Source organism: Solanum pennellii, chromosome 3, assembly GCF_001406875.1.
Source record: "Solanum pennellii chromosome 3, SPENNV200".
Lineage (NCBI taxonomy): Eukaryota > Viridiplantae > Streptophyta > Magnoliopsida > Solanales > Solanaceae > Solanum > Solanum pennellii.
In genome coordinates this window covers 31152737-31164316 of record NC_028639.1, presented here as the reverse complement: position 1 = coordinate 31164316, position 11580 = coordinate 31152737, and the positions used below count along the sequence as shown (strand labels likewise).

At 35.2% G+C, this 11580-nt stretch overlaps 1 pseudogene; it reads right to left on the bottom strand.

Moving 5' to 3' along the window:
- Positions 1–250: 250 nt before the first annotated feature.
- Positions 251–10377, bottom strand: LOC107014135 (annotated as a pseudogene).
- Positions 10378–11580: the final 1203 nt, after the last annotated feature.

Sequence of the window (11580 nt, the reverse complement as noted above, 5' to 3'; positions counted from 1 at the left end):
GATGTTATTGGATTCGTTAATACAATTGTATTCACTAATACAATTTGATATAGTTGTATTCATTGATACAAATCAATTGTATCAATTATACTCATGATCTGGTATAGTAAATACAACATACATTTTTTCTCTAAATGACAATTGAACTACATATGAATTGAAAATGGTCTATAAACTTGTGAAGTCTTTATGATTAGAAACTTAATGTACTCTAAAGCTCAAAAACATGATCTGGTGCCATACTCAAAATTTAGGCCATGCTCTGGATGATATTGGAGAGAGCTGAACACGAACCAATCAGTGCAGATGCAGTACCTATTGTGATAATGACACACATTGTAACCTGTGCATAGAAAAGAAAGTGAATAGAATTGTTTTAGGCATAACATAAACATGTAATGTGAGAATGCGTGCTGAAATTTGTCTCATCTATACCTGAAGGTGGCTTATTTTCCCCTTCAAGATTCTCAGAAAGCAAACACAAGGTAGTATTAGAGTCTGGAAATAGAGTTTTCATGAGTACAGATATATGACAATAATAGAAAACAAACTTAGAGAACGCGCTATAGGACTCAAGACTAGCATTGTAAGTAAGGATCCAGTTATGCCAACATTAAACCTGCAGAATAAATAGTAATGTAAGAGAAAGAGCACACATATAGTTGGAAATGAAACCATCTGAAATAGGCAAATGAAAAATTGCTGAGAGTGACAGCACCAAAAAAGGGAACAACAACACCAACTAGTGATGTAGAGATTGTCAATGCAGTTCTGATGAGGACTGGGTACACGTGAGATTTGGCGTGTTTTGGTGGCAATAATTCCTCTAAACTCATTTCTACAGGAGACAATGTTACAGCATATTTTGTAAAAGGATTAACAACCTGCAAAAGAAGGGATATACAAGTTAATTACATCTTCAAATGGTGGTAGAGAACTCAATCAGAATGTTAGTTTTACGTACAGTTGTCCACACAGCAACCTTGGATGCTATTAATCCTTTAGGCAAATTTAGAGTAAACTTGGATTCAGTTGAGTCCCCGAACATCAGGTATCCGAACACAGTTGTTCCACCATACAATAGAGTTACCATTACAAAACTGCATACAAAATAAGAAAAAACATTATCAAAACAAACTTAGGGAAAGCAGGATCATTTTCAGCAAAATCTGGTTAAGTTGACGTTGATAATGTGATCTAGAATGATATTAGAGAATGATACCTAGTCAAGAGGACTGCAGGAAATTGACTACGATCCGCTAGGGATGTATATATATTGGGAAAGACAGCATGCCCACCGAAACAATATCCATAAAGCCCAATAGCAACAGGAAGAGTTGGTAGATTAAGTATAGTCCCATTGTTTTCAAAGCCTACATGATCCACCAAGCCAGCCCAGTACAAGCAAAGGAGAACCAATACGGAAGAAATAACACCTCCAACTGAAAATTAACAAATGAATGTCAAAATATCAGAAAAAATGAATTTTGTTTACCGGAAGGCTTCTTGCATATGTAGCTTGCATAAGGATAGCCCAAATTAATTTGTAGATATCTGCATTAGATATGATATAACCGCGGGATTATTTAAGTACAAATTTCTCCCTCTATCCTTAATAGAAAACATGTGAACTTGTTTGCCAATAGCACAAGAAATATAAATATACATCCACACCAAGTAGTCATATATTTGAAAATTCTTCTTGTAGGATTACTATAAGAATTGTGTTCTCTAACCATTGTATCATACGGGCGCATTGAGGCACACGAGAATTCTATCAGATTATATATTTTTACAGTTCAGAGATGAATCTCCTAGTCCAGGAAGTTGATCACTCACCTGAAATATAACTTAGGACGCTGAGGTCGCGCATCCAAACAGTAGGAAGAACAGCCAGGGTGGCTAACACTACATAAAGATGGCGAGCATTTAACTCAAACCCACCCAGACTTAGATGTGCATTTGGAAATATCGCCGACAAGTTATCACCCTCCACGATTATGATATCAACACAAGAGGCCTATGAGTGAAAGATAAACGCATAGAATGACTATATAAGTTAGAAATGAAGCAATATCAAGATGGACGAGATGCTTTAGATATTAAAACAGCAACTCATATCAGTTTGCGAGGAAAAGCAAAAAGAATAACAAACTTCTAGGCCAGATGAACTTACATATAATTCCACGTATAAGATTATCTGCATCCACAAAAATACAACAATACCAAAACGGATAAGTATTATGAACAAGAAATGTTTCTAATTAAACATTTATCAAATGTAAGATATCTAGCCAAAAGATATAATAAGAAGATATGATTTTTAAAGTGACAAAATACCTTAACAAGTTATTCTTAAAAAGTCAAAACTGAGTGTTTCTCTTTTACTTAAGATCTTGGCCAACATTGAGTGAACTAAGAATATGAATTGGTTCGACTCAGATACCATCTTAAGAAATCGATCTTGGACCTTACTCAACCTTTAAAGCTAGGTCCGGAGGTGAGAATTGTCCAAGACAATAAAAGGAGACAACGATCCATTTCCCTCACCAATATGGTGTTTTCCAATTTGTGTTATCAAAACCAGAAATCACTGATTGTAATAAATTGTTCAGAAACACGAAGGAACTGAAATTTATAGAACCAATAAGCAAGATGAACAGAAATTTATTTCAGAAAATACTTAAATATGTAAAAACGTACCAGAATCTGAAATAATCTTTTAGTTTAAAAGAAGATCAAGTCCACTGAACTCACAGTGTCCCCTTAAGGAAATTATTCCCCTTTAGTATCCGAGGTTTGATTTGGAATATAACCTCCCAGGGTAAAATGATCTTAACAGCAGAGTGTAGATACCAAAAACTCTACTGTCAGCGAATCAATCCACAACAGGAAAGTACACGAAGAAAAATATGTTAGAATAAGAAGGAAGATCAGAAAATTCGTTGAAAAAATATTCTGAAGACTGAGTGGTATTTATAGGCAAGAAGAATATGTTCTGAAAGGTTGCAACCCTTTCAGAATTGACACGACCATTAATGAAAGTTTGCAACCTTTCAAATGATATTGATTGTTCCTGAAAGTTGCAACCTTTCAGAACAGTCATGGCGGGAAATTTAAATAAAACGGAAAATAAAATGGGTCACGCGCGGATCTAAGTCGGGTCGGGTTAACTAAAAAGTTGAAAATATTTCGATTAACTAAAAACTTCTGTTATCAACTAATTAATTGAAAATATTTTTGGCCATTTAATTAATTAAATAAATAAATAAAACAAACTTTGTCCAAAAAATAATCTCTCAATCGATCATTTGCCAAAGCCGAAGCCGAAGTGAGCGACGACGACGACGGCGCGAGGGGGGTCCCTCTTTCCAACAATCCCCCACATTGATGGGGAATGGTTATAACATAGGAATGCACGGACAATTGTGTACTTTACAAGCAAGGATTAATTGCATCTGGATAAGTAGGTTTCCCCTTGGACTTTCCGTAGTGAACATATGTCAGATTTACTCGGTCAATCGGTAGATGTGATATCTTTGAACCGTCGAGCTTTGATATATACCTAGACAACCATATGTCACACAATTAACCGTTTATTGTTTATGATTCTTACGGTTGTGTTCGTTTCAGCCATGAACACCTCCTGGTTTCATGAGTGTATAGAAAATAGGCTTTTGACATAATATTCTCTTTGAAGCGGCTTCCACTTCACACTCACGTAGGTGATTTCTAACCGTGTCATCTCGTAGATACACTATTTGGTCAAAGCTACCAAACTTAGCAAATCATTAAAAACTTTAAGCTTTATTACCTCATTAACAAGCCTTAAAGTCTTAACCTTTTCCTGAACATTGTCTTCATCGTAAGAATGGATTGAGTTAATTGACAATGTCGAACCGCCAGTCACAACTTTATTTTTCTCCTTGAATCTAGCTCTTGGGATCTCCAGTCTGCTAGATGGAGTTACCGTCATGCTGACTTGTCCTAAGCCGTAAACCCATTCCCTTAGATGATCTTTCAACTGCCTCTCTCACTAGGCCTTTCGTTAGTGGATCTGACACATTATCGCTTGACTTTACATAGTCAATTGTGATAATTCCACTAGAGAGCAGTTGTGTTACGGTGTTATGTCTCCGTCGTATATGACGAGACTTCCCGTTGTACATAACGCTCCCTACCCTACCTATTGTTGCTTGACTATCGCAATGTATGCAAATTGGTCCAACAGGTTTGGGCCAGAATGGAATATTCTCTAGGAAATTCCGGAGCCATTCCGCTTCTTCACCAGCCTTATCCAAAGCAATGAATTCAGATTCCATTGTGGAGCGAGCAATAAATGTCTGTTTGGACGATTTCCAAGAGACTGCTCCTCCACCAAGTATGAACACATAACCACTCGTGGATTTTACATCATTTGACCCGGTGATCCAATTTGCATAACTATATGCTTCAACCATAGCAGGATATTTATTATAATGCAAAGCATAATATTGTGTATATTTTAGATAACCCAACACACGTTTCATTGCCATCCAGTGAGTTTGATTCGGATTACTACAGTACCGACTCAGTTTACTAATAGCACATGCTATATCTGGTCGCGTGCAATTCATAATATACATCAAAGTTCCCAACACTCTGGCATATTCCAATTGAGAGTCACTTTGACCTTCATTCTTTTTAAATGTACAGCTTAAATCAATTGGAGTTTTGACAACATTGAAATTCAAGTATTTGAACTTATCCAATACTTTTTCAATATAATGAGATTGAGATAATGCTAGTCCCTGTGGAGTTCTGATAATCTTGACCCCTAAGATCAAATCAGCAACTCCTAAGTCTTTCATATCGAACTTGCTGGACAACATGCGCTTAGTAGCATTTATATCGTCAATTTCTTTACTCATTATTAACATGTCATCAACATACAAACAAACAATGACTTCATGATTCACAATATTTTTAATGTAAACACATTTATCACATTCGTTAATCTTGAATTCATTTGCCAACATTGTTTGGTCAAATTTAGCATGCCATTGTTTGGGTGCTTGCTTGAGTCCATAAAGTGACTTCACAAGTCTGCACACTTTCTTTTCTTTACCAGGAACTATAACCCCTTCAGGTTGTTCCATGTAAATTTCTTCCTCCAACTCTCCATTTAAGAAGGCTGTTTTTACATCCATTCGGTGGATTTTAAGATTACGCACTGCTGCTAGTGCTATTAACATCCTAATTGATATTATCCTTGTTACTGGAAAGTATGTGTCAAAGTAGTCCAGACCTTCCTTTTGTCTGTACCCTTTAACTACCAGTCTAGCCTTATATTTGTCAATAGTCCCATCAGGTTTCATTTTCCTTTTAAAGATCCACTTTGATCCTAAAGGTTTATTTCCTGGAGGAAGATCAGCCAATTCCCAAGTGTGATTGCTTAAAATTAAAATTGATTCAATCTCACTGTTGACTGATTCTTTCCAATAAGTTGACTCTGACGAAGACATAGCTGCTTTAAATGTTTGAGGCTCATTTTCAAGCAATAGTGCTACAAAATTTGGTCCGAAAGAAGCAGATTTTCGTTGCCGAGTACTACGCCTAGGTTCCTCACTAGTTAGAATATTTTTCATTGATTCTTCTTGTGGTCGTTTAGGTCTTTCACTTGTTGACTCACTTTCAGTTTTATACAGAATAATGTTTTCAAAAAACTTTGCATTATCTGATTCAATTATTGTATTAACATGAATCTCAGGATTATCAGATTTGTGAACCAAAAATCGACAGGCTTTATTATTCACAACATACCCAATAAAGACACAATCTATTATTTTGGGTCCAATTTTAACCCTCTTCGGTAAAGGAACCTCTATTTTGGCTAAACACCCCCACACTTTGAAATATTTCAAGTTGGGTTTTCTTCCTTTCCACAACTCATATGGAATTGATTGTGTTTTTCGATGAGGTACTTTATTGAGTATTTTATTAGCTGTAAGGATGGCTTCCCCCCAAAGGTTTCGCGGTGAACCAAAATTGATCATTAAGGCATTCATCATTTCCTTTAATGTTCTGTTCTTCCGTTCTGCCAAACCATTTGACTGTGGTGTATAAGGTGCAGTAGTTTGATGAATAATACCATATTTCAAACATATCTCTTCAAAAGGAGATTCATATTCTCCACCCCTATCACTCCGAATCATTTTTATCTTTAGATTCAATTGGTTCTCCACTTCATTTTTGTATTGCTTAAATGCATCAATTGCTTCATCCTTACTATTAAGCAAATATACATAACAAAATCGAGTGCAGTCATCAATAAAAGTTATACAATATTTTTTCACACCACGAGTTGGTGTTGACTTCATATTGAATATATCTGTGTGAATTAAGTCTAAAGTTTTATAATTTCTTTCAACAGACTTGTAAGGATGTTTAACAAACTTACTTTCCACACAAATTTTGCATTTCGACTTAGCACATTTAAAATTAGACAATACTTCTAGATTAACCAATTTTCGCAAGGCTTTGTAATTTACATGTCCCAAACGGGCATGCCATAAATCACTTAACTCCAATAAGTAAACGAAGTAGAATTTTATTAATACTGTCAACAACCATTACATTTAGTTTAAAAAGACCCTCATTGAGGTAGCCCTTTCCTATGAACATTTCATTCTTACTTATTACAGCTTTATCACTAACTAGGACACACTTAAACCCGTTCTTAACGAGTAGTGCAGCAGAAAATAAATTCTTCCTAATAGTAGGGACATGCAGAACATTGTTCAAAGTCAACACCTTGTCGGATGTCATTTTCAACATTACTTTCCCAGTTCCTGCAATCCTTTCTGTTGGTGTTTCCCATGAATAAATCTTCATTGTACTCAGCAGGAGTGTACGTTGCAAAGGCTTCTTTCGCAGAGCAAATATGTCTAGTGGCACCTGAGTCGAGAAACCATTCCTTGGGATTTCCAACTAAGTTACACTCCGATATCATTGCACACAAGTCATCTGCATCTTTCATCTTTTCCACGATGTTTCCTTGACTTTCGCCGTTGCCTTTGTTTTTGTCCTTTCTTGGAGCATGACAATCAGAAGACCTATGACCAGCCTTGCCACAATTGTAACAGTTGCCTTTGAATTTCTTCTTGGCCTGTTCTGACTTCTTCCCGTTAGACTTCTTTCTCTTTTTGTCTTTGGTAGGAGCTTCTTCAACAATATTAACTCCAATGATTGTTGAACTCTTACGCGACTTCTTTTCGGCGTTTTTGTTATCTTCCTCAATCTTGAGCCGAATCACAAGATCTTCAAGCTTCATTTCTTTACGCTTGTGCTTTAGATAATTCTTGAAATCGTTCCATGAATGAGGCAACTTTTCGATCATTGCAGCCACTTGAAAAGCTTCATTTACTACCATACCTTTAGCAATCAGATCATGGAGAATAATTTAAAGTTCCTGCACTTGTGATCCAACGGTTTTACTATCTACCATTTTATAGTCTAAAAATTTTGCAACCACAAACTTTTTCAAGCATGCATCTTCTGTCTTATATTTCTTCTCAAGTGCATCCCACAATTCTTTTGAAGTTATTATTGCACTATAGACATTATATAAGTCATCCTCTAAAGCACTCAAAATGTAGCCTTTACATAGGAAGTCTGCCTGTTTCCATGCTTCAATAATCATGAATTTTTCCCTGTCTGGCATATCATCAATTGGAACTGGAGTATCTTCACTTGTAAATTTCTGCAGACCAAGAGTGGTAAGCCAGAAAAATACTCGTTGCTGCCATCTTTTGAAATTCACACCTGTGAATTTACCCGGTTTCTCTGCTTGTGGTACAAGAGTTCGGGTTGGTGCAGCACCAGCCACTGTAACACCATTGTTTGTCATTTCTGATAAACAAAAATTGATACAATCTAAGTAAGCAATAAACTATAATTGCAGACTTAAAGGAGTATAAAATCACGAAGATTTTTGTCTCCACCAGAAACACAGATTTTAAAAAAATAATAATTTCCTTAAGATTGTTTTCCAATCTGTGTTATCAAAACCAGAAATCACTGATTGTAATAAATTGTTCAGAAACACGAAGTAACTGAAATTTATAGAACCAGTAAGCAAGATAAACAGAAATTTATTTCAGAAAATACTTAAATCTGTAAAAACGTACCAGAATCTGAAATAATCTTTTAGTTTGGAAGAAGATCAAGTCCACTGAACTCACAGTGTCCCCTTAAGGAAATTATTCCCCTCTAGTATCCGAGGTTTGATTTGGAATATAACCTCCCAGGGTAAAATGATCTTAATCAGCAGAGTGTAGATCCAAAAAACTCTACTGTCAGCGAATCAATCCATAGCAGGAAAGTACACGAAGAAAAATATGTTTAGAATAAGAAGGAAGATTAGAAAATTCGTTGAAAAAATATTCTGAAGACTGAGTGGTATTTATAGGCAAGAAGAATATGTTCTGAAAGGTTGCAACCCTTTCAGAATTGACACGACCATTAATGAAAGTTTGCAACCTTTCAAATGATATTGATTGTTCCTGAAAGTTGCAACCTTTTAGAACAGTCATGGCGGGAAATTTAAATAAAACGGAAAATAAAACGGGTCACGCGCGGATCTGAGTCGGGTCGGGTTAACTAAAAAGTTGAAAACATTTCGGTTAACTAAAAACTTCTGTTATCAACTAATTAATTGAAAATATTTTTGGCCATTTAATTAATTAAATAAATAATTAAGACAAACTTTGTCCAAAAAATAATTTCTCGATCATTTGCCGAAGCCAAAGCGAGCGACGACGACGGCGCGAGGGGGGTCCCTCTTTCCAACCCTTTTAACAATTAATAGGAGTGTTTATGTATTTAAACTCTCCTATTTTTCTTTCCATCATCGATGAGGGACAAATGCCTTTTCATTAAAGCATAAGTGGACTTTTCAAGTTCTCAACATTTCAAATTCCTCACCTTCCCTCTATTTCCCATCAATTCTTGCTACATACCCAACATATGGGACACTAAGTATGTCAAAGTCAGCAAGGCCTTCAATATATAAAGCCTGATGTAGAAGAATCAAAGACAAGTTAAAGTTTATGGAACTTACTGATACAAAAATTCGTCCTGTTGTAGCAAAAGCAGCGTGACCAATGTGTGGGTACGTCTCAATCCCGGGTTGGCTATCCAAGCAGGAGCATGCCAGTATAGAAAGAAAGTACACCAAAAATGAATAATATTGAAAGTCCATCCCATCCACCTTCCTTCACAGCATAAGGAGTAGAAAGAATTCCTACTCCGCTGAGAACATTCATGCCGAAATACAAGCAAGAGCTTTCCTTTTGGTCAAGTACAGGAATATTTGGAGATGTATTTGAAGTCTGAATATTATTAAGCAAAATAAACAATCTCATGCAATGATGATAGATATATTAGACTGCCAAATTTCATTCAACATTAATCCTAAGTGAATACGATATCATAAGCGTAACTGTTCAGTACAGTGGCCTGGTGGCATAGTGCTCATCAACACACCATGACTTACCATTTACCACTGAGCTTTGGCGGGAAATTGGAAGTTTACGTGCATCCTTGGAGGGTTTCTCATCATGAGAAATATGCTTGTGAGCTTCTGGCGGTATGAGAGGATTGTGAAGAGAAGGCAATATCTCACGAGTGTTTCTTCTTATGAGAGATGAGCCAAAGAATGAGCTTCCTAACGAAGGTGCTCCCAAGAAGTCAAGACTTGGAGATTATACATTACTGTATAGGAGAGGTACTCAAAACGATTAGAATTGGGAGATCGATGTGCAATGAACTGAAGATCCTCACGGATGATTGGACTCATGTGCATAAGTTTGATAAATATAGTTGACTAGTAAAACTGAGTCCATGTGCACAAGAGATGAAAGCTTTACGATGATCGATCATTGCATCTTTTATATACATCATAACAATAATTTGACAACATATCGAATGGCCACAATTAGTTTAGAGACAGGACAAGAAGTACAAATGTCTGATAATTAGAGAAAACTCACTAAAATATGAAACATTAGATGAAGAGTGATCTGTTTTGTTATAGATCACCAAGTGCTTTCAGCAGCAAATAAAGTGTTGCTTGTGTGATCATGTCGAAACAAGCAAATTCACAATTCAATTAAAAAAAATAGACTCCATTATGATGTTGAAAGATGAAAACAGCAAGGATTCAAAGTAAAGAGAAGGGAAAAGGATGAAATACCTGTAACTCTGAGGCCAAACAGAGGTTAAGGAATAATTGGGACGATTATTTTCATCGGAAAAATCAGATTCATTTTCATCATACTCCTCTTCTTCTTCTTCACTCTCTATGTAGAAACTCTCTTCACATATATAATTCTTCATCATCTTAGCTCCCACAAACCTACGCACCAGATTTCATCAAATCAAACAAAAAAAAAAAAAAAAAACGTAACCCTTTGGAGTTGTTGAACTTTGCTTCTAGTAATCTAATTTAGTATATAGTATTTGAATTTTCTATATATACATGATGATGGTGAAGAGCCACGACTTCGAAATGAACCATATATAATACTTTTTCCTGATATTATACTCATATATATCTTTGTATACTTTTACTGATCATATATATGATTCTGATTTCCAAAATCCATTATTTGTAATAAATACATGATTGAAAACGTACATCGAGCTTCTTATGACCTTAATACACGTGCATTAGATCATGCAAACATGTATATGATGTATATTTTTATGTATACAAGAAAAACACTCAAGTATATACAAGTGGAGAAAACAATCAATTACAAGGGGGGAAATAATAACAAAGAAAATTAAATAAAAACTTGTTATAAATATATACCAGACGAAGAGATGAATGGAGAAAAAAAAAATGAAATGGAAATTAAGGCTCTTATGAAAGAGGTAGGCTTTTTTAATTTCTGTGCAACTAGCTAGCTAGTAAAATGTTCAGACTTGAATGCACTATTTATATAGGCAAGATGTGATCTCGGGTTAGCCCATGAATATGAAGAAAATTTTGTTGAGAAGGTCAATTTTATCGTGTGTAATTCAAATTTAATTGGAATAGAGCAAGTCACAGAGAGAGGATGAAAATGCCTTAATTTACAATCATGTTTATGGAAAGGGCTAATTAATTTAGTTGAACAATTTTAAATCACGAACAGTGCACAGCCACTTGTATTATTAGGTTTTTCATTGGTCTTAAATATATTTAATTATTTATTTTAAAATACGTACTCCAGTTCTGTTTCTACGTTACATTGTTGAATTTGCATTCTAGATAATAGTTTTAGTTTGATATAACATCTTAAACATTTAGATTCTAGAATCTCAGTTTCCAAACTTTCAACTTAGTTATCGTTTACTTCACAATGTGTCTCATCAATCAATATTATATTATTAATTTGTGAATAACATACGTTGCAATACTGTCTTTGAATATCTCGTGTCAATTCATTAATTACCACGACAAATAAGAATAGATTAAGGCCGTAGATTCTTTGTGCAACATTATCATAAAAGAGAAGTGTTCTAAATCTTCTCCCAAACCTCAATATTGTTCTA